The sequence below is a fragment of the Scyliorhinus canicula genome, chromosome 10, assembly GCF_902713615.1.
Source record: "Scyliorhinus canicula chromosome 10, sScyCan1.1, whole genome shotgun sequence".
Classification (NCBI taxonomy): Eukaryota; Metazoa; Chordata; class Chondrichthyes; order Carcharhiniformes; family Scyliorhinidae; genus Scyliorhinus; species Scyliorhinus canicula.
In genome coordinates this window covers 90,882,740-90,906,990 of record NC_052155.1, presented here as the reverse complement: position 1 = coordinate 90,906,990, position 24,251 = coordinate 90,882,740, and the positions used below count along the sequence as shown (strand labels likewise).

Genomic DNA, 24,251 nt, shown 5'->3' with positions numbered 1-24,251 from the left:
TGACTCGTGTATCTGGCACACACCTGTCTAACCCACCAAGTATGGTCGCACACTAGTTGCACATTGACCAATTGGAAGCCCTTTCTGTTATGAAGGTGCATGGCTGTCCAGCAGGAGCCTTAATGGCTATACTCATCCAGGCAATGGTGATGTGCAACCTGGGGAAACCATCAGTCACTGCACATCGTTGGGCTCTGTCCATCTGTCTTTGGCCATCCTGTGTGATGGAGGTGTAATTCCCAGACTTTTGAAACATTGGATCTGTGAACACATTCATGCGATGGTGTGCAGCAGGCTGTGTTATCCCACTGACGTCTCAATGAGGCTGATGCAAAGAAAAATGTCACTATGACCTTAAATGTGCCAGACATCATTGGTGGCCCCTCAGGCAGTTGGATGAGATCTTCTCTGAGAGCATCTCACATAGTGATGTCACAGTTACCCTTGATAGACCGTGTCTCCTTCTGCACTGAATTTATCTCAGTTGCAAGGAGCTGAATCACTACCATATGCCCTTGAGGTGGAACTAGTTTATCTGTGACTCCTGTGATGTTTACTGGGCACCTTCAGACAATCGTGGTAGCATCCTCCAAGGGCAGCACAGTAGCATTGTGGATAGCACAATTGCTTCACAGCTCCAGGGTCCCGGGTTCGATTCCGGCTTCGGTCACTGTCTGTGAGGGGTCTGCACTTTCTCCCCGTGTGCGTGTGGGTTTCCTCCGGGTGCTCTGGTTTCCTCCCACAGTCCAAAGATGTGCAGGTTAGGTGGATTGGCCATGATAAATTGCCCTTAGTGTCCAAAATTGCCCTTAGTGTTGGGTGGGGTTACTGGCTTATGGGGATAGGGTGGAGGTGTTGACCGTGGGTAGGGTGCTCTTTCCAAGAGCCGGTGCAGACTCGATGGGCCGAATGGCCTCTTTCTGCACTGTAAATTCTATGATAAACAGAACATAACACTTCCACTAACGTTGCGCCAAGCATAAATACATCAAGGAGTTGGGAGCTTAGTCCTTTAAATAATGCTTGTTGTGGGCATGGGGTGGAAGGATGGTCTCTCATGTAGTTCAATGTGTGTTCGTTCAGCTGGGAGTGTTTGAAAGGGATTGTGTGGTGTCTCCGTGTTGGAGCCTTCATTTGGCATCATTATCCACTTACTCTGCGTGCTGCTGGTCTATGCACGCCTGCTCTAGTTCCCTGTCAGTCAGGGCACACCACGTGGGCTGTGTATAAGTCACATACCTGTGTTCTCTCCTTCCTCTCACCCTTTACCTCTTCCTCCTAATCAATCTCTCCTCCTTACTGGAGGTTGTATCTCCAACTAAGACCACAATCACCATCTGTCTCTGAGAGTTTTCACCCCTTACCCCTGGGTTACGGACAGGAGAATGTTCAATGAACAGTCAGATGACTCCTCTGATTGAGAGGAGATGCCTCCTCATGAAAACAATATCCAAAATGTCACTCTTCCCACTCAATTAACCAGTCCCTGCAGTCAAGAGAGTTTAAATTGCATGTATTTTTAAAACCTACCCAAACAGATTTGCCCTTAAAAATGCAGATTCCTCACCTGTCCTAATTCACACCCTGAAGGCGTATTATTGCCTTCTGACTGTACTATTGCAGTTAAATGGGGAGTTAATTAACTCAATTTCCTTTTCAATATAACTTTAAATAACATGGGTAGATTCCCGATTTTTTTGACTTGCTCGCCTGAATAACACAAATCGGTTTGATCACATTTAAAACGGTGCCGAATGCCATCATGATCGCAGAGTGTATTATTCAGTCCATTATTATTACTGTAGGTAGCGCTGTATTTGTTTTATGCCAGTACCTCCATTCCAGCATAGACAAGTGAACACCACAGGAAATTTTGGCACTATTTCCCATCAGCAAGATCAGTGTTGAAACGGGTGTAAGTGCAAGCTCAAAGATTCCAGGTGGAAATTTAAAAGATTCCAACCATACTACTCAGCAAGCTCCTTATGTTGATTTTCCATTTGACAGTGAAGAGAACATGGGCAGCTTTATCATAGAATTTACAGTGCAGAAAGAGGCCATTCAGCCCATCAAGTCTGCACCGCCTCTTGAGAGTTTAGTTAAGCACAGCCTCGCTCACAGAGTACTGGTAAACTCCCTGCTTGTCAGCGAGAACAATCCTACCCATCAGGGCATTAGTATACAACGAATGTCATTCTTTCAAGAGATATTGTCCTTGTAAACACAGAATACATAGAATCCCCACAGTGCAGTAGGAGGCCATTTAGCCCATCTAGACTGCACCGACCCTCTGAAATAGCACTCCACCCAAGTCTGTTCCCCCACCCTATCCCTATAACCCCTTGACTGGATGAAACCCACGAGGACACTGGGAGAATGTGCAATCTCAACATAGACAGTTACCCAAGGCAGGAATTAAACACGGGTCACTGTACCACTGTGCCGCCCTAAGACCTAGAATTTCATTATCAGTTCTATGAAGACAATTTGGCTTTGAAATTAGCCTCTGAAGCAACCTGGTGCCAGTGCAATGGAAGGCCCAGACTCAAATGTCAGTTCAGATGCTTTTGATGACGTTTCCACGGCCCATGTGGTGTGCCCTGACTGACAGGAACTAGTACAGGCGTGCATAACCAACATCATGCAGAGTCAGTGGATGATTGAGCCAAACAGGCTCTAACACCGAGTTCCCACACAATCCCTCTAAAACACTCCCAGTTGAACACACATGAGCAGCCACCCCTCCACCCCATTACCACAAGCATTATTTAAAGGACTAACTCCAATCTTGTTGACTTACTTTTGCTTGATGCAAAGTTAGTGAAAGTACTATGTTCTGTGTTACATGGTGGGTTTTCCAATTTTTAAAAAGTATTCTCAAGTGTTGGATCTTGACAAGGAGGTCAGAGGATTTGGCTGATTGTCTGCTTCAGTAATGGGGTCTCTAGTTACAAACTGTCCTGGGCAGCACAGTATCACAGTGGTTAGCACAGTTGCTTCACAGCTCCAGGTTTGATTCCCGGCTTGGGTCACTATCTGTGCGGAGTCTGCACGTTCTCCCCGTGTATGTGTGGGTTTCCTTCGGGTGCTCCGGTTTCCTCCCACAGTCTAAAGATGTGCACGTTAGGTTGATTGGCCATGATAAATTGCCTTTAGTGTCCAAAAAAGGTTTGATGGGGTTACTGGGTTACGGGGATAGAGTGGCAGTGTGGACTTAAGTGGGGTGCTCTTTCCAGGAGCCGGTGCAGACTTGATGGGCTGAGTGGCCTCCTTCTGCACTGTAGATTCTATGATTCTATGCGGCATGATCGGGAAATGGAGCCCAGGTTGCAGAGAGGACAACAGTACACAATAGGAGAAGGATGAAGAATAGGAGAAAAAGGGGAACAGAGAGGAAATTAGGAGACCACCTCATTCTGGATGAGCAAAACGTGAGCAGATACTCAGGGTCAGATTTTCAGTTCCAAGGCTTGACACGGGGAATTTCCAAGCTTGATGCCCTGTTTTGGGAAAAGTGTCCCACAGACCACAAATTTTGCTTTTGGGAGAATATTGCTTTGTTAAATATTGGGCCCGCTTACCCTCATACCTCCCCCACACACTCCTCATGCCGCATTCATGCCAAATCATGCACCCACCCAGCCCCATGGGACCTCGCACTCTCCATGCCAGCTCATGCCCACCTGACTCACCCCTGTGGGCTCTCATACCCTTAATGCCAACTCATGCCTCTCAAAGCCGTATTTCCATCAGCCTTCATACACTTCATGGCAACTCATACCGCGCCACCCCCCCCCCCCCACCATGAGTCCTCATATCCTCCATGCTAACTTAAACTCCCCCACCCACTCCCATAGGGCCTCACCCTTCCATGTAAACCTAAAACCTACTCAAGCCAACCCATGCCTCCCAACCCATCACCGTTTCCATTTACACCATCCATTGCAACCCAGTATCTACTATGTGCAGGTCTGAGGAACCATGTTGAGTTGAAATATAATAGAATCTAAGTATCTATTGCAGCCTTCACTTTCATGTTCATGAAAGCCCATTCGAAACATTAAAAGCCATCAAGTGCTGAAGCATTGTCAAAAGAAACAGCCTTATATTAATGAGCCAACATAAAAGACAGATAATCCTTTAATAACTTCTTTGAGTTGTCAATAAACAGTGAATCTGCAACCTCCACCTTTTGGATAATTGAAGACAATGGAAAGCAGTCGTGCCTTAATAATGAAATATCGATTGTCCTTGGGTAATTGCAACAAACAGTTATTGTAACTGCAATAAAAGATCTTTCAACAACTTTCACTGACACAGGCAGGCATTCTTTTAAAATGTTCAAAGTGTTGGGGATTTAAATAACTTCACAGCTTGTGTTTTTTCAACTCTCATTAATACACACAGGCTGTTTTTTATTTTAAAGGGCGGGCGATTTAAATAACTATGTAGCTTGTAATTTCTACATACCCTGCCCATCATGAGCATTTGTGACTTCCCCACTGCAGGTTAAGGCCTTTGCTAGATTTTGATTTGATTTGATTTGATTTGATTTGTTGTCACATGTACCGAAGTACAGTGAAAAGTATTTTTCTGCGGCTGGGGGAACGTACGTACTCAGTACATACATAGTAGACAAAAAGAATAATCAACAGAATACATTGACAAATGGTACATCAGCAAACAATGATTGGTTAAAATGCGGAACAAGGGGCAAAACAAGGCAAATATATGAGCAAGAGCAGCGTAGGGTGTCGTGAATTGTGTTTTTACAGGGAACAGATTAGTCCGAGGGGGAGTCGTTGAGGTGTCTTGTAGCTGTGGGGAAGAAGCTGTTCCTTTGTCTGGATGTGCGGGTCTTCAAACCTTCTGCCTGATGGAAGGGTCTGGAAGAAGGCAATGTCTGGGTGGGAGGGGAAATGCAGTGAGCACCGAGTTCAAATGATCCTTTTGAGATTGGGTTTCCTGCCTTTCCTGAGTCATGCCTTTCCCCTCCAGCAGTTTCTGATCTTGCATGCTATCAAACATGGTTCCCATGACCTCAGTCTGAACTTACACTGTAACACTTGTTGTGCTACAACAAAAGCTGTGACAGTGACCACCAGAAGCTGCATCACAGGCGGGCCTGCAAGTGCTGTCATGGAATTGACCACTATTTCCAACTGGATGACGGTGAGATTAAATTTGAGAAAAGGCGACACAGTTGAGAGGATGTAATGGCCTCAGTTTATAGCGAGCCCCGTGATGTAGAGCACGGTATCGTCCAGATGACCTCGTCAATGCAGCCATCCTTGGTTTCCACCATTTTTTTGATTCTTGTGATTCTGGGCCACCTTGACCTGGGGAGGAGAGAAATATTAGTGAGAGTGCTGCCACGTGTTTGGGTGATGCACCTTCTGTCGCTCAAGGTACATGGAAGTTGAATGAAGTGGTTGGGAGGCTAGTAACATTGTTATATGTGTGAAAGTGTGGTGAGCTGTCTGAATATTAGTCCTGAGTACTGATTGTTTATTGATGAGTGATGTGGCCCTGGAACATTGAGACTGTGAGATTTTGCTGGACTGGTGAGTCTGAGATATCATTTGAAGATGCATTCATTGACCTCGACTACCCACATGAGATTATTGAATTTTATTGGCACTGCAGCGAGGTGTTTGGGTCCAGACTCTGGGAATAAAACATCCTGGTGACCTGTTCCCACTCTTTTCTCAGGCTCTGCTGTGAAGGTCTTTTGGTTCTTGTGGAAACATGACAGCTCTCCTTCTTCCACCTTCATCACCAGTGCCTCCAGCATCACTGACGGACGCCTGGAGACCCTCTCCCTTGCCTGTTGCTTCATTTGCTGCATGTTTCCTGTCAGCTTAGCATTCCAGAGACAATTACAGCAGCTCTTTTGCTGAACTGCAGCTCCCTTTGAAGTGGGAGGATGGCTTTTAAGAGGTCCAGGTTGCTTGTGCTTTGTGTTGGCCATGCCTTCTGTTTAGGCAGGCAATTAATCATCAACAGATATCACACCAGGCTATACGTTGAGATCATTTTCAACGCAATACAAAATTTATTTGATAAGAAACAATGTTCAGGGTTATGGGGAAAAGGGAGGAGAATGGCTCAGTCGGAGAGCCAATACAGACACTATGGGCCAAATGGCCTCCTTCTGCACTGTAAGAATTCTGCGATTCTGTGTACTGCCTGTTTCAAAAAGACTGGACACAGGACAATCATATATCACAATCTCTTTCACCAAAAATCAATCATTTTCAGCCCCTTATGTTTCTTTGGTATTTCTAATCTGGAAAACAATTCTAAATAGCTTCACAATTTGATTTCAGATTTGGCCAGGCGAGGAGGGAAGTTAGAAGATGTGACCAAAGACAAGAACAGCATTATAGGTTTTAAGGGGACTTTTGAAATGGCACCAAAGAGAAACTGCTGGAAAATCTCAGCAGGTCTGGCAGCATCGGTAGGGAGAGAAATTAGCTAATGTTTCAAGTCCAGAACTCCGACCACCAGAAAGACTACTGACTTCTTCCTCCACGATCTATCTATCTCTACCTTACTCCCAATGCTCCCGGAAAACTTTTTTAACCATTATCACATCAACCCCTCTGCTCTTACAATTTTTCTTTGAAATGGCAATTGTGTAGCACAATGAAGGGTTTTAGGGGAGCCTTCCAGAATATGAAGAAAATGGGGGGAGATTTGCTGCTGCTAGTGGAGGGAGGAGGCAAAACTTAGTAAAGCAGAATTGTAAGAGCAGAGAGGTTGATGTGATAATGTTTAAAAATGTTTTCCAGGAGCATTGGGTGTAAGGTAGAGATGGATAGATCGTGGAGGAAGAAGTCAGTAGTCTTTCCGGTGGTGGATGTAGAACCTGAAGCTCAGTTCAAGATCAAATAAGACTCTGGATTACTGACTGTCGAGTCAAATTTGAGCAGGTATCCAGGAAGAGGTTAGGACCAAAATTAAGGAATAATAGCCATCATACAGGATAAATTGTGTTTTGACAATAATCACCCTCAGCAAGTTCTGGCGCATCTATACTTGATATGTTGGCAATATAGCCAAGACAGCACAGCAACTGTTATGGAATCAAAAATGATAGTGGAAAGGCAAAGCTGAGTAGTCAGTATACATATGCGTGTTGACTCCATGGTTACAGATGATGTTGTTAAAGGAAGGACAGTTTGTAGATGAGGTAGCCAAGGATGGAGCACATTAAAAATGTGAACAGGCTGTTGGAGTGAGATTGTTCAGAACAAAACCATGCAAGGTCAGTGAGATTGGGATTTATCCCAGAGGAGGGACGATGGCAGAGGGCATTGTTGTGTGTACTGAATTTGAAGGAATGATAATGCACCATCGTCCCAGTCACACATCATGTCATTGTTGAGTTTCATGTTGCTGACAGAATAAAACCAGATTAAACAAATATAATCTGGGGAGGTGATCATTAAACTGGATACCAGCACCACATTCCACAATGTTAGAAGGGCAGGGATGTTGGATATTGGGGATTCATTAGGGCTTATGTTAGCATCAAAGTGGGATTACTTTTCAGGGTTTGTTGATTATTACAGTCTTGAAAGGGGAGGTTCAGTACCCGAGGAAAGGGGACAGTTACAGTATCATAAGATATTGGGTTGTGGACGGAGCTTAAATGCTCAGGAACTTATTTGGAGTAGATCAGGAAAACATGAGGTATGTCTCACAGAGCAGAATAGTCTAGTGAAGTCTCAGGTGCAAATGAGGTGAAGCTGTAGTTTTGCAGGGTCAGAATGAAAGGAAAGGGAAGCTAAGAGGTTCATGTTAATTTTGTAGGCAAAAGAAATACACAAATTCCTTGCAGCTGACATTGAGAATGGGGTGAAATTTGCAATAGAGAAAATAATTTTTCAAACTTCTTTAGGCCACCACTATTGTGGGTAATTGAGTGCTTTGAATATAAAGTTCTCATTTTCACCTAAACTACCTGACAAGATCATTCTCTAAGCACAATACAATCCTGTCATTATTTTTGAAACATGCAGTAAAAGGGAGCAGCACTATAAAAATTAGCTAATAATTGTTTATTGAGATAAAGAAAAGAAAAAATAGTGTAGTTTTTTTAAAATCTCAGCGCAGAAGGTTCTTAGCTCCATGCATCTCCCTTCACCAAGAGTACGAGAAAATCCAATAAATAAGACTTTAAACGGCCACTTTAATTAGCTGTGACATGAACACTGAATACATTGAATACATGAACACTGAACTACTTACCTCTATGGGAGTCATTCAGTCAAAAGATGAAGAGACTTCAAAGGACATTAATACATCAACTTATATCAATCTTTCTTTACTGAGTTAACTCAGTTGGTTGGACAGCTGGTTTGTGATACAGAGTTAGGCCAACAGCACGTGTTCAATTCCGCACCGGCTGACATTATTCATGTCCATGAAGGCTCCACCTTCTCAACCTTGACCATTGCCTGAGGTGTGGTGATCACAGGTGAAATCATGACCAGTCAGCTCTCCCCCTCAAAGAGGAAAGCAGCCAATGGTCATCTGGGACTACGGCGACTTCACATACTTTGCTATCACAATTTGAAAGGTAAAGGAATGGACTTGCACTTTGTATAGCATCTTCCAAAACCCTATGTCATTGCAAAATGTTTCGCAGCCAATTAAGTGTATTTGAAGTTATTCAGTGGGAAATTTAACATGTTAAACTCTTGTTAAAATATGTTTTTTGTGAGCCGTGTACCTTTAGGCTCTACGTTACTATCATTGATATTAACCTGTCATCTATATCCTGCCACTTTTACCTCAATTGTGCATTCAATGCATCATAACAGATATCTGAAGGATTTTGTTTCAAATAGAACATGCACCTTTTCTTAGAGTGAGAATGATAACAAGCTCTTTGTGGCTTTATGTCCATAACATAGACTTGGATTTAATTGATGGCAAATTACACAAGCTTTATCATTTATTTCATGAGAAGCATTGAACCGAGCTACCATCTTCAAACTCAGTGCCAGTCACCTATTTGTTCAACAGGTTACAGCAGAATTTTTGTAATAGTACTTACAAAAATGTTGCTAAATTAAAAAATATGAACAGTCCTCCCCTTTGAATAAGGCTTACACCACTTTATTTTTGATATTTAATTCAAAGTACTTTTCAGGCAATTTGTTTTCATTGACCGTAACAGAAAGCTAAGGGTCAGTCATTGAAATATTTACATTATTGTTATTTTGTGTAATTGCGTTTTTTGCAATTCTCTCCCCAACCTTTGTAAGCAGGCACTGGGTGATCCGGTAAATATAGCTTCTGATTCATGTATATTCTTTGTTGCTCAGGCACAAAATAATTGCTGAATGTACTTAATGCAAAATATTAAATCCACGAACCAGCTTCAGACAATGAGGAGATAGTTACAACAAACATATAGTGAGATTTACACCTTTGATTTATATCATTACATGTGGTTATAATTCTATTTGCTGGAACATAAACGCAATGGCGTATTTTCATATCCTCTTTCGCAATCCATCCCCAATTACTGGCATGGTAGGATTTTGCCTCATTTCCCCCGTGGAGAAGTTGGATAGGTAATCCCTCCTTTAATGGAGTGTATCAAATAGCTGCTTTTTTTTCACTGTCGGCCCAGCAATGGCAATAAAGTAACCTTGGAGGCTACGGCACAACACTGCCATTTCTTGGATTTTACTGTCCAATTTATTTATTTTTTTCAAATTTTGCCAGGACCCCAGTTCTTCACAAGGCAGGGGTCCTGAATGGCATTCATATCTCTTTAACTTCCATTATCATATGTGATTGCTCGTTCAGCACAGCAATATCAGTGGTGGCACAGAAATGCAGCAGAAAATATTCAAATTAGGATTTAAATATTAATTCTATGCCACATATTTCTGCACTGCACCGCTGAATGAAATACTTTTTCTGGCACGACAGGACTGAAAACCATTAGTAGAATCACCAGTAATATGCATAAGGATGAACTTTTGCCAATAGAATTATGAGTCACTGCAAATTTAATCTTTATTTAATTCAGAAGTGATAACTCACGACTCAAACTTCCCACATTGACCGTTTCTACTTTTTTTCTTGTATTTGCACAGACAAATACATTGTGCCACAGCATCCAATGTTACTTTGTCAGTACTGCTGGGTTCACCTACAAACATCAGCTAGCTGATATGTTCGATTGCAGAGTAGATGGGCATATGCTGCACCTTTTAAGTATTTCATATTATAATATTCCTTCTTCGTCTGGAATGTAATTGGAAAATAATTTGTTCTTGTTTGTATTTATGCCGGAATACAGAGCATTGTCATTATTAAAGCATAGGCTGGAACATTATTACAATAAGGAACAATTTAGTTTTCTCTTCACTCCTTACAGTGGTACAGCATTGATTGAACAAACTAGAGGATCCATTTTTTTCATAGATTGAAAGTTTGTAACTACAATTTATACTCACACATACCAAAACATTATTATTATGTGATTTTCTTTGGTCAGTATAAAAACATAAGTGTTTGACTTCAATAACTTTTAGCTCATAATAACCCAAAGCAAAATGAGTAAATAAAATAAGGTCAGCATTTGCAATTTTTTCTGCATGTTAGTTTGTACTCCAGCAAACAGTTTGAAAAGCTTGGCCTGCTGGTTGTTGCATTTCAATTCAACTTACAGATGGCCACTGATGCATTCATTACAATGCGGTGGTGAGGTAAATTGTACCATCCACTGCTGTTTACAGTTTACTATGTTTATATGGAAAACATGCAGTCTGTGAAATTAATGTAAAAATTATGCTTGGGTATAAACATGTGGAGATTTCCCACTCTTTTGCCTACTCTTTCTTACCTCACGGATCAGAGTGTAATTGTCAGTAATCAGGCCTGTTTGCTGCTGATAAAAAACACTCTGAATGCTAGCAGGCTTCTTTGTGTGATGACTCAATTATGCCAGAAGTGCCTCATCAAATCTCTTCTATCAGCTGGGCTAATAAATGAGGGGACAACTGGCCTGAAGCTTATCATAAATCCATTTGAATTAACCATTGGAGTTCTGAATATCCTTTGGAGCTTGCATATTGCAAGACATGTCCGTCTAAACCTAAAATTGATATCCTTTAAAACAAACAGATTGTCAAACAGATAAATGATAGCCTGGAAATGAATGTCTTTGTTAGAACTAATATAATGTGCAGAAAACTGTATTGTGACTGCTGTTGCCATGAGCTTTGAAGGGTTACAGAAAAGTTTAGCCCTTTTATCATTTAGCACATTTGTCCTTGAAGAGGTACAAAATATTAAATCAAGAGTCATTACATGTAGGGAACCTTTCTCAATGCACAAATAACAATTGGATTCATTTAAGATCAAACAATGCATTGCTGGTCACCATATGCTGCATGACGCTTTTGAATAAATGTAAAAAGACAGTAACCATACAGAGAAACACATGAGCAACGGTTCAGTGTCAGTGCAGGTTGAAGAACTAGTCTTTCTTTAAGTCATCTTCATATTCTACTTATGTAGTTGTCCTTGAATGGAAGAAATGGGATTGTAGTAGGTATTGCGCAGAAATCCTACTTCTGACATGGGGAAATGAAAATGAAATGAAAATCGCTTATTGTCACAAGTAGGCTTCAAATGAAGTTACTGTGAAAAGCCCCGAGGCGCCTGTTTGGGGGGCCAGTACAGGAATTGATGCTGCTGGCCTGCCTTGGTCTGCTTTCAAAGCCAGCGATTTAGCCCTGTGCTAAAACAGCCCCTTGGTCCAGGAGATGTAACAATACTATGTTGCCTCAGTAATACAATTGTATTTACATATAAACGGATTAATAGTGAAAGCCATTCTCCTTTGCAAACTGTATTCCTCTGCTCATAGAGGATTTGAACTTCAAGTTACAATGAGAGTAACTTAAACACTGTTAAGTACCTTTGATATTTTGATCTCAATGCCTGTCACTTGTAGGTGAGGCTGGAGGCTCCCTGTGGGAAATTCAGATATCTGATATGGATGAACGCACATCCTGCCTGTGGAAAATGAGAGTTAGATGCAGCTCGAGGTGGATGTGCAAATTTATTTAATTGTGCGTATTTGTGAGTCCCCTTTTCCTTAACTACTGCTGTGTGACTTCACCCGTGTCAATTCAGTGATCCTATATCTTTGTAATATTATGTGGCCACCCATTCCTTTTAGGAGTCCCCCCAGAATGTACATCAGATGTGGAATGGGCCTGCTGCATACCGTGCCCTCTGGTGTGTTGCCTTTAATGAGAATCCTTTGGAGGCCTTGGACATGGATCGCCCTGACTAACTTTTGGGTGTCACCCTGTTCTGCCTGCTGCCCAGAGACGTGCCAGTGTCAGGGGGGTGGATTCAAAAGGGATGGAGACTGCCAGTTGGAAGGCCACGGGATGAGCTTCAATGCTTCCTCCTCCTTCGGGGTGCCCGCTGGCCCCTGATTACACCATGGGATGGAGGTGCAGCTGGAGGGAGCTCTAGCGGCCTCAACGTCATCTGGCACTGCCAGTCCTGGAGGCTCACCATTATCTGGACCATGGTGGTGCTGCCCTCAACCGTGGCTGGCAGATGTTCGTCGGTGCCTGGGACATATCCCTCAATGTGTGGCCATGCTATCGATACTCTCAGCCATGGTCTTGTGTGACTGTGTCAAGCTCTGGGGTGCTGCAGCAATGTCCATTTGCGCCTGGAATATATCAATGTCAGATCGGTCTGTCCTGTTGGGCACCTCAACCATGGACATCACAAAGTGACCCAAGCCTTCGACATCCTTAGATGTGGCTTGCACTTCTTTCCCCTGGTTTTCCACCATGGACGTCGCCTTTGCAGTGTTGGCCTGGGCACCATGCAATGCCGGCACCATCTCCTGCGCCTGAAGACTATTAAACTCCTCCAGTTAGCCTTGCAATCACTGGAATATCTCTGAAACCCCCTTCTGTCAAGTCTGGCTCTGCAATTGCATTTCGACCAATGATGGGATCACCTTGTCCTGAGGGCTGACATCTGACTTGGGGGCAGCTGTTTCCTTGGATTGAGCAACTCTTTGACTGCCAGCACTGTCAGGTGTTCCTGCCTCCACCTGATGTGCTGCAGCAGCTGCGCGTGCTCACCAGGGTGGATGGTGCTGGTGAAAGAGTGCTGAGAAGTCAATGTCTTCCCCAGAGGCCTGCTCCAGGGTGATCTGAGTGGTTGGAAATGGGCAGCAAGTCCAGATGGCCCAGTTTCATCTGATGGGGTCAGCGTTTGGGAATGACAAGGTTGTGGAAGATGAGAGACCCATTTGAGGTAGAACATCTGGATAAAGTTGCATTGGGCTCTCACGTCCTCAGCTTAGGCCGCCCTCGCAGTGTGCTGCTGCTCACTTTTTGGCTTCACCCATGAGTTCCATGTCCCTCTCTTCAAAGGGGTTGAGAACACATATCTCAGCCATGCCCCTGGCTGTCTTCTCTTGCTTCCTCCCTGTCTTGTGCTACAGGGGCACAAAAAGGACATTGTTAGGAGCTGGCCTGGTGGATATTGGGGGGTTTATAGCAAGTAGCATTTGTGGGAAGTCACCGAGCCAAAGAGGCAGTCAGTTGTGCTGGGGATTCCTCGGGTGTGGCGGGATTCTGAGGGAGATGCCAGTAGGTCAGATGTTAGAAAGTTGCAAAGCTTCAGACTAAGATGCCAGAGTTTAGGGATGGGAGTGATGCCAGGGGTGTACAGATGGGTACTCACCCTGGCAGCTTGCAGGAGGGCATTTAACTTCTTGTTTAATTGCAGGCCGGTCTTCCTCGCACTTACAGCCTCTACCATCTCATCCCAGGCTTCGGTCATCTGACAGGCTGGAAGTCTTCTGCCAGCCCTGGGGAATAGGGTGGCCCTCCTCTCCTCCGCTGCATCCAACTTCCTATCAATGTCAGCATCAAGGAAGCATGGTGCAGGACTTTGTGCAGCCATCTTCTTGGCTGAAATGATAGTCAGTGTTGAGGGGAACGTTTAAATGCTGCTCCTGCTGATCAAGTCAAACAGGTGATTCCCAATTCCAGTGAATCATGTGCCTGGGAATCAGGAATCCGGCAAGAGTGATTGTCCATTTGTACAAGTTGAATTGGGTCTCTTAAACACTTGTAGTGCCAGCGGAGGTCACTCCGGTTTTCTCGCTGGTTGGAACACTTAGTCTGCGAAGAGGAGAATTGCTCCTGTTATCTACCTTAAGCTGCCTGATTTTTATAATATTGCAGCGTAGATATATTGTGAAATGGAAAGAGCAGTTGGCCATTTTGTGATTCACGCTATCCTTTCAAAAAATTCCAATTTACAACTTCTGGAATTTTATGGTTGTTTTCAACTGTGATCCTTGGATTGCTTATTGTTAGATTGCAGTTGTATAATGATGTTGTTTCATCAAATTGATTCGTTATTTTTGTCAACGCACTCCATGGAGTTAACTTTGTGGGATAGTCAAATTCAGTCAGTGGAACAAAAGAATTGGAAACTGGCTGGTGATTCACCATCACCTATTTTCTACTATCCTACAAAGTCAAAATGCCCCAGGTACCAAGGACGGGATTCTCTCACCCCGGGGTTGGGCCGGAGAATCGCAACCGGGGCGAATTGCGCCCCGACGCCGGGACGCAATTCTCTGGACAGTGGAGAATCAGCGCCATTGGTGCTAGCGCGGTCGGCGCAGCACCGGTCGGGGGCCACTCTATGGTGCCCCCCACCGCCGATTCTCCACCCGGGATGGGCCGAGCGGCCGTACCAAAAACCAGAGTCCCTCCGGCGCCATTCTAACCTGGTCTTACACGGCGGGACCTCGGCATGGAAGGATCCGGGGGCGGCCTGTGGGGAGAGGGAGGGGTCCGACCCTGGTGGGGGGCCTCCACTGTGGCCTGGCCCGCAATCGGAGCCCACTGATTGGCGGGCCGGCCTCTTGGGCTGGGAGCCTCCTTTGTTCTGCAAAATAAAATTAAAAGAATAGAAGATCAGACTTCAATTTGCATGTGGATAATGCAGTGTGTGATTTTGTTGAATGTATCCACACAGATGTTTCTTTTTAGTTTTCTGATGAACAAGGGGGATAAATCAGCTGCTATAGCTTAGAGCAAACATCCTGGCCCACTTTCTGTATAACCACAGTATAACACCAGCAATGATCCCAGTTTCAGATATTGTTCCCAGTGAATGTTCTTCATTTGCATGGTCAGTGACCGCCAGTTGTGTGTGTATGTCATTCACACTGAATTGATAGAATTGACAGAAATACCATACTCATTATTTCAGAAGTGATAACTCAGTATACTTGTATAATAGACTAAATATTACTATCAGGAATGTTAACACACAGATGCTTATGGCACACTTATCAAATTATTTTCTCCAATTTTAAATAGATGTGCCAACATTAAAAAAGTAGTGCCACCATTAAATGACAGAATGAGGAAATTTACACATGTAAGGTATCAATTCACTGCCGATAATATTTGTGATCAGATTTGGTTCAGTAATAATACATTTGTGCTTCTGAGTCAGAAGGTTGTTGGTTCAAGCCCATCAAAAGACTTGAGGACCTAATTTTGGTTAGTCCTTTAGTACAGTTCTGAGGGAGTGCTGCATTGTTGAAGGTGCTGTCTTGCAGATTAATTTTGTTAAATCAAGACCCTCAACCACTGTACCTTTGCATTTTTCAAAGAAGAGTAGGGGAATTTTCCAACGTTTAATACTCAACTAACATCGTTAAATTAGATTAACGGGCCAAGTATTTCATTGCTGTTTGTGGACTTTTGCTATGTTCAAATTGATTGTCATGTTTCTGACTTTACACTCTAACTATACTTCAAAAGTTCTTCATTGGCTGTAACGTCCTGAGGTGATGAAAGGCACCATGTAAATATGGGTTCTTTCTTACATGCTCAGACAACTTTAACATTCACTTGTTACAAGTAATGTGCCATTGCATTTTGGATGATTATTCTGGTCTTAAGATGTGCTTTATGTGAATCCTTAATTACAAAACTCAAAGGAAAATTAAGCCTATGAATGGTGAATAATTAACTAAGTTTAAATTAATACCAAAGAAAATATTATTTCAATGTAGAATTTAAGTTTTAAAAGTTGAAGGCATCAGTAACATCCATGAAAATGACAATACTTGTTAGTTTTTTTTGACACACTAATATATCAGTGAATCTCATGATTGTACTCTGAACTTTCCATCCCCAGGGATGAAAAAAGGCAGCAGATGGGGTTAGGGCAGAGTGCTGATGCTTTTGACAACAAACGTTCTGGTTGCTGTGCAGAAGGTATGAGCATAGGATGACGCTTTCCCCTGAGAACTAGTGGAGTACTGAATAAATTGAAAACAACTCCTCTGAGAAATATGGTTATGAAAAAGTACCCAAAATTGCACTTTAGCAGATGACGTCTCTTATGTTGTTATCTTTATGCTAATTTGTCAACACGGGGAATTTGAGTATTAATTACATCAACACAACTACATTATCTGTTGGCTTTCCTGATAAGTAAATTCTACGGACTCTGTGTAATGTATATGTTACTATAGTTAACCTCAATTCCTGACAGGAATGGCTGAGATGGGAGCTTGACTTGAACCTTGACGTGAATGTGCTGTGCATCAGCATTGTGTGTGTGAAACCATGGATTGCCATACTACCCATAAATTGGTATTTCTCACAATGCATTCGTGGTTTACATTTGGTGAAATAATAATGAACAAGAGAATGCCAACACGTGGTTAATCATAAGGCAGAATTAGTTCTAGATTTTGTCAAATTGGTGAATCAGAAATAAGCAATTCTCACTTTTAAAACCATAAATTTCATCCAGTCTTTGTGCTGTATTTCACACTGAAGATTAAACCTTAAGATGCCAAGTATTTCTCAGTGACACATTCATGGATGTAGTATGACTTGCGTGTATCATGGATAGTACAAATATCATGCAACGTGCATTTTGGATTTGATATCCAAGCACCCAGGAACCTAATTTTCAACAACAAATTATTTCAAAACTAGAGAGGGAATGGAAATTGGAACTCAGCTGGGAAAGTAGCCTACGCGGTTGCTAATTCATTTAAGTGGTTAGTTTAATAAATAGTTGAATTTTCTGGTGAGTAACAGTAACCCACAGGAGTCCATCAGATTAGATAGCAATAGATTTTAAACTCAGATAGGAGATTATAAATTGACCAGGAATGCAGAGACTAATATTTTGAAATGTTTTAAAAATTGCTTTTTGCGTTGTGTGCCTGAGTGCATTTTATTAACATATTGGGCGATATCTTCCGGCGGGATCCTCTGGTCCTGCCGACGGCACCTCCCTGCCGCGGGATTCCCGGTGGCATGGAGTCAATGAAACTCCCGTTGAAACTCCCGTTGAAACACCAGAAGATCCTGCTGCCGGCCGACTGTGTGCCGCCTCCCGCTGCAAAGAAACACGCCACAGGGAGGCCAGAGAATCTCGCCCGTCACAAAAAACATCCTTCATTTTTCATTCCCATTCTTTGTGTAGCTTCGTTCCACATGAAGTTTTAAAGGTGGACAGAAGTATACACTGAAAATGAATTAAAGTGTGAAAAAGAAAAGTTGCATTCTTGAGCGATTTCCTTTATTTTTCAGTATTTACATTAAAAATTGAATCTGAAAAGTATCCCAAAATACTTTTTTTGTAATTGGATTTAATTGCCTTTCGCTTTAGTTTCTAAAGCATGGCCCATGATTTAATGCATCTATTGCCGTCCAGTCCATGTCACCCAACAATACAGCTTCACATAAACTTAGCAGCAGTACATGAGAAACATTCCAAGTAATAAAGGGATTTAACATTACCCTAAATATGTTTGAACAGCTTTCCTTTGGACAGTGTTGTCATATAGCAAGAACAAGCATAATTGTACTCCCTTTAACTGTTTTGCAACAGTAAAGTTGCTGTGTTGAGTAGAAATGATGACAAGGAACTACAAATTAAATTGTTTACTGTAAGATTTTCAGCAGTTATTACGTGTCATGCCTGAAGCCACACTGGTGTGGGTTCATGCGCTACCAACACATCACTTCCTGTGTACGGATCATGGCAATATATATCTATATCGCACAGTATATTGCACAAGTGGATAGCACTGTGGCTTCACAGCGCCAGGGTTCCAGGTTTAATTCCCCGCTGGGTCACTGTCTGTGCGGAGTCTGCACAGTCTCCCCGTGTCTGCATGGGTGCTCCGGCTTCCTCCCACAGTCCAAAGATGTGCATTTTAGGTGGATTGGTCATGATAAATTGCTCTTAGTGACCAAAACGGTTGGGAGGGGTTATTGGGTTACGGGGATAGGGTGGAAGTGAGGGCTTAAGTGGGTTGGTGGAGACTCGATGGGCCGAATGGCCTCCTGCGCTGTATGTTCTATACCTGAAACACATTCCACAGTAACAAAGTAAAATGTGGAAAGAACCAAGGGTTTCCAGGAGTTTGCCCCATTTGAATGGTGCATCTTTGGGGTTGGTCTTTTCATACATTGAGAAAGTCCATGGTAGCTGTGGTGAATGTGAGGTGTATCATTATTCATGCTCCATCATAATTTCCTCAGGCTTTGGAGTTGCTCTGTCAACACTTCTGTTGAACACATGAAAAGTTTATTGTAGCAATGCCATCTGCATCCTCCAGTCGGCTCAATGGAATTCTAGGATTTGCTGCATTAATGCTAGATTTTTCACTGTAGCCACTTAGACTGCAGGGAAAATGGAGCATGCATGTAAATTTCTGAGTTTAAAAGAACTGCTTTAGGAAATTATTGGACAGATATTAACTGTCAGTGGGGGGACAGGTAAGTATGCAGGAAGGGTGGTTAAAACCTTAAAAAATGATGTCAGGTTGGGAACCCAACATAATCCCACCTACAACATGATGTATGGAACACACCAGGGTCAATCTAATGTGAGGGCAGGAGGGAGTGCTTCTTTGGTAAAACTGGCAGGTCGGAAAGCCTTCAGACAATGAAACTGAATTGTTCCAGCCTTGCCTGGGTGAGAGGATAATACTCACAACACTTCTTCTGAGAGTGTGACAGTCAAAGGAAGGGTTACAAGGATGCACTGAAGACTTAATTTAAGAGTTTTGATATTAACTTCAAGTCCAGCAAGAAGCTCGCCCAGGATGGCTGCACCTTACACAACCCAATATAAAATGGTGCCGCCTCCTTCGAAAGCCAGCGCATATCAGGCAGGAAATAAATGCAAGGGGAGGAAATTCTGAGCTAGCAACTTTTTCAGAACACAATTGTCTCTGGCATCCTGTCCTATTTTTGGCAAAACCTCTGGGCACAAATCAGCCTTAGAATTCCCCTGTGCGCTTGGAACACTCCCAAACACCCCAGATGGTGCACATGGTCATCTTTAAGGGGCAATTTAGCATGGCAAATCCACCTGCGTATCTTTGGGTTGTGGGGGTGAGACCCACGCAAACATGGGGAGAATGTGCAAATACCACATGGACAGTGACCCAGGGCCGGGATCAAACCCGCGTCCTTGACACCATGAGGCAGCAGTGCTAACCACTGTACAACCGTACCGTCCCACAGATATTAATTTTCTAAAAGAAAATATATATATTCTGGTGTCAGGACCACGCCACATAATAACCCATGTACCTGGAAAAACAATTTTATTCCATATACATATGTGAGATGACAATCTGGCCAGAAATATTTCCCCCAAGCCACTAGGAACTGACAAACAATTCAAGCAGCTTTATTTTCACTCTCAGCCACAATTGCGCTTAATAACTGGGCGGCATTATAATAATTGTTGCAATGAGGAACAGGGCTACCATACTAGCCTAAAATGCTGGAACTTAAGGTTTTTTTGAAACTGAAATATGTCTACTCGGAAATAAAATATTTCATGGGGAATTTTTGAAAATCGTACCCTTCCAGTCATAATTTGTTTTTCATGAGTTGGGCAGACTCTTTCACTGACACAATTAGCTTCAAGTTGACTGTGGGCGAGATTTACCAGGCTCGTCGTGCCCGACTTGGCGTTGGAATGAGGCCGTTAAATCTCGCGAGATGCCTCTCGTGAGATTCGCGACATTTGAGACATCTCATGAGATTCAAACAAACCTCGCAAAACATCACGATCAGGTCATGCTGTTGCTGGGTGAGATACAGATCAACGTATTTAAATATGCACTCACTGTATTCTCCCGGTGCCCGGGAACTAACGGTCTCCCCAGCGAGGCCTCGATCAGGTGCCGCTTAGTATGGTCCGCACCAATGTGGACCAGTCATAACTAAACCTGGTGGGGGGTCGCCCAGGCCATTGGAGAGCCCCAGGTGGTTGAGTAAAGGGTAGGGTAGAACCATGTCACTCCAGCTGGCAGCCGGGCACATAGGCACTGCCAGCCTAGCACCTTGGCACTCTCATCCGGGTGCCCTGTCAGTGCCCGGGCTCATGCTAAGGTGCCTTGTCTTTAAGAGGTGGGGTGTGGTGGGGCTCAAGGACCCCGGAAGAGAAAATTGGATTAAGTGGGGGGGGGGGTTCGGAAGCCGCGGTATGATCACTGGGAGGGGTCAAAAGATCGGGGCTGCCTTTACAATTGACATCCTGATCCACGAGTAGTCTTTCTGCTGAGCCTGTCATCGCAGGAAATCACTAAAGTGTGGCCTCGACAGGTTTCCCTCGCCGAGGCCAAAAACGAATCCAACAAAGTGCCGTTGAATAGTGGAGTGTTTCGTGGCACTGCAGGCACTGACCGAGAAACACCCCACTAAATGCGCCCAAAAGCAGACTCTGTTTCTTTCCCGTTAAATGACACCCTATGTTATTGTTCAGCATCATACTGCTGAATAGCTTATTTTGAATAAATTTTAAATAGAAAAGAACAGGGGCGGGATTTTCTGGTGCAGCATGTCCCCGCCGGCTGCGGGATTCTCCGTCTCACCGGCCAGCCAAATGGGTTTCCCATTGTGGGCTGCCCCACGCCTCCTTCGAAAGCAAGCGTATATCAGGCAGGAAATGCAAGGGGAGGAAATTCTGAGCCAGCTACTTTTCCAGAACACAATTGTCTCTGGCATCCTGCCCTATTTTTGGCCGAACCTCTGGGCACAAATCAGCCTTAGTGTTCTCCTGCACGCTCACTGAAATACTCCCAAACACCCCAGATGGTGCACATGCTCATCTTTACCTCAAAGGATGAACAAGTATCCTCATCACCCCAAAGCTGTGCTGCTGGAAATGTTGGGAAATCCCCGGGTGTGGGTGCGCTGCCGGCGCAACGGGGAATCCTGGCAGTGGAGAATCGAGCCCCAGATGCACTAACAGGAACTCTGAAACATTTATCTGCAGGGCCATGATATGTTCCAGTTAACCTCTCTGGAATTTAGGTTGTAATATCACACCAAAATCAATACAAAAGCAGCTTTACACATTGTGAATTAAACTTTCAATAAACTCATCAGTTTATGCTCTATAATCAATACATAAGTGTTTTTGTAAGTGTCATAGGAATAGAACCATGTGTATACTTCGAAGGTTTGACAAGGGCAAATTTGCAATGTTTGGTTGTAAAGGAGTACTTGCATAAAAATATAGCAGAAATCCATCCCCCTCCAAAATGTGTTTGCCACAATGCAAATGAATAGTTTTATTGGTACTTTGTCACCACATAATCTATTTGGCAGTGTGCCACAGTACAGGGGGGGTGGATATAGTTATTAATGCAGCACCAAACTTAATTCTGTCCTTTCGTTAAGTTGGCACAGCTGCCACAACTATCACATCACATAATAGCCTGCTTGTCAGGGGAGTGTGGTAGCGCAAATATCCAATTTCCTTTGTCCTTTTTTCTCCCCTATTGATCCAAATTTGCAATTATGCCACTTGCTCTTTTTTTTAATTCTTGAATTCTCTGGAATGATAAGAGACTACCTCATTGAATTGAATTGAATTTGATTTGATTTATTGTCACGTGTACACAGGTACGGTGAAAAGTATTGTTCTGCATACAGACAAGGCAGATTGTTCCAAACATGAAAATCATAGGACATGCATAAATACACAATGTCAATACAGAGGTACAGGCATTGGGTGAGCACATGGAGTGTAGTACTACTCAACAGAGAAGATGTGTGAAGAGATCAGTCCATAGGAGGGTCATTCAGGAGTCTAGTAGCAGCGAGGAATAAGCTGTTTTTGAACCTGTTAGTGCGTGTTCTCAGACTTATGTGTCTCCTGCTCGATGGAAGAAGTTGGAAGGGAGAATAACCCGGGTGGGAGGGGTCTTTGATTATGCTGCCCGCTTTTGCAAGGCAGCGGGAGGTGTAGACAGAGTCAATGGATGGGAGGCGGGTTCTCGTAATGGACTGGGCTGTGTTCAAGGCTCTCTGTAGTTTCTTAGGGTCTTGGGCTCAGCAGTTGCCATATGAAGCTGTGATGTAGCCAGATAGGATGCTTTCTATGGTGCATCTGTAAAAATTGGTAAGAGTCAATGTGAACATGCCGAATTTCCCTTGTTTCCTGAGGACGTATAGGCGCTGTTGTGTCTTCTTCGTCGTAGGGTCGACGTGGGTGGACAGGACAGATTGTTGGTGATGTGCACAGCTAGGAATTTGAAGCTGTCAACCATCTCCACCTCAGCACCATTGATGCAAACAGGGGTGTGTACAGTATTTTTCTTCCTGAAGCATTGTCGCTTTAGTTTTCCACGCATTGAGGGAGAGATTGTTGTCGTTATATCACTCCACTAGGTTCTCTATCTCTCCTCTGTATTCTGACTCATCGTTGTTCGAGATCCGACCCACTACGGTCGTGACATCAGCAAACTTGTCAATGGAGTTGGAGCCAAATTTTGCCAGAAAGCCATGTGTATAGGGAATATGGTATGGGGCTAAGTACGCAGCCTTGCGGGACCCCCGTATTGAGGATTATCATGGAGGAGGTGTCACTGTTTATCCTTACTGATTGTGGTCTGTGCGACAGGAAGTCAAGGACCCAATTGCAGAGTGAAGAGCTAAATCCTAGGTTTTGGAGCTTTGATATAAGCTTGGTTGGGATTATGGTGTTGAAGGCGGAGTTGTAGCCAATGAATAGGAATAAGAACACAAGAACATAAGTAGGAGCAGAAGTAGACCGTCTGGCCCTTCGAGCCTGCTCTGCCATTCTACAAGATCATGGCTGATCTTTTCGTGGTCTCAGAACCACTTACCCGCATTCTCGCCATATCCCGTAACTCCTTTATTTTTGAAAAAAACATCTACCCTATCTTTAAATATATTCAATGAAGTAGCGTCTACTACTCCTTTCGGTAGGGAATTACATACTTTAACCACCCTCTGAGTGAAGAAGTTCCTCCTTAATTCAGTCCTAAATCTGCTCCCCCTAATCTTGAGGCTATGCCCTCTTGTCCTACTTTCACCTACCAGTGGAAACATCCTTTCTACTTCTGTCTTATCCATTCCCTTCAAAATTTTATATGTTTGTATTTGATCCCCCCTCAACCTTCTGAATTCCAGTGAATATAATCCCAATCTACTCAGCCTCTCATACGATAACCCCCTCAACTCCGGAATCAGCCTAGTGAACCTCCTCTGCACCCCCTCTAGTGCTAGCACATTCTTTCTCAAGTGTGGAGACCAAAACTGCACACAGTACTCCAGGTGTGGCCTCACCAGCACCTTGTACAACTGCAACATTACCTGTCTACTTTTAAACTCAATCCCCTTCGCAATGAAGGACAAAATTCCATTTGCCTTCCTAATTACTTGTTGCACCTGCAGACCAACCTTCTGTGACTCATGCACAAGTACACCCAGGTCCCTCTGCATAGCAGCATGCTGCAGCTTTTTACCATTTAAGTAATAATCCGTTCTATTGTTACTCCTACCAAAATGCACGACTAGTCATAGAATTTACAGTGCAGAAGGAGGCCATTCGGCCCATCGAGTCTGCACCGGCTCCTGGAAAAGCACCCTACCCAAGGTTAACACCTCCACCCTATCCCCATAACCCAGTAACCCCACCCAACACTAAGGGGAATTTTGGACACTGAGGGCAATTTATCATGTCCAATCCACCTAACTTGCACATCTTTGGATTGTGGGAGGAAATCGGAGCACCCGGAGGAAACCCACGCACACACGGGGAGGATGTGCAGACTCCGCACACACAGCGACCCAAGCTGGAATCGAACCTGGGACCCTGGAGCTGTGAAGCGATTGTGCTATCCA

General features: G+C 43.6%; 1 protein-coding gene and 1 long non-coding RNA gene across 2 annotated transcripts in view; one reads left to right on the top strand and one right to left on the bottom strand.

Annotated features, from left to right (window-relative positions):
- Nucleotides 1-24,251, top strand: part of st18 (ST18 C2H2C-type zinc finger transcription factor) — a 458,310-nt gene that overhangs the window by 200,560 nt on the left and 233,499 nt on the right. The gene's annotated exons all lie outside the window — the stretch shown is intronic.
- LOC119972510 lies at nucleotides 4,123-17,971 on the bottom strand. Its single transcript, XR_005462064.1, has 2 exons — nucleotides 17,871-17,971; nucleotides 4,123-5,339 (listed from the first exon to the last, which is right to left on the bottom strand). It is a non-coding gene; the product is annotated as an uncharacterized LOC119972510 (long non-coding RNA).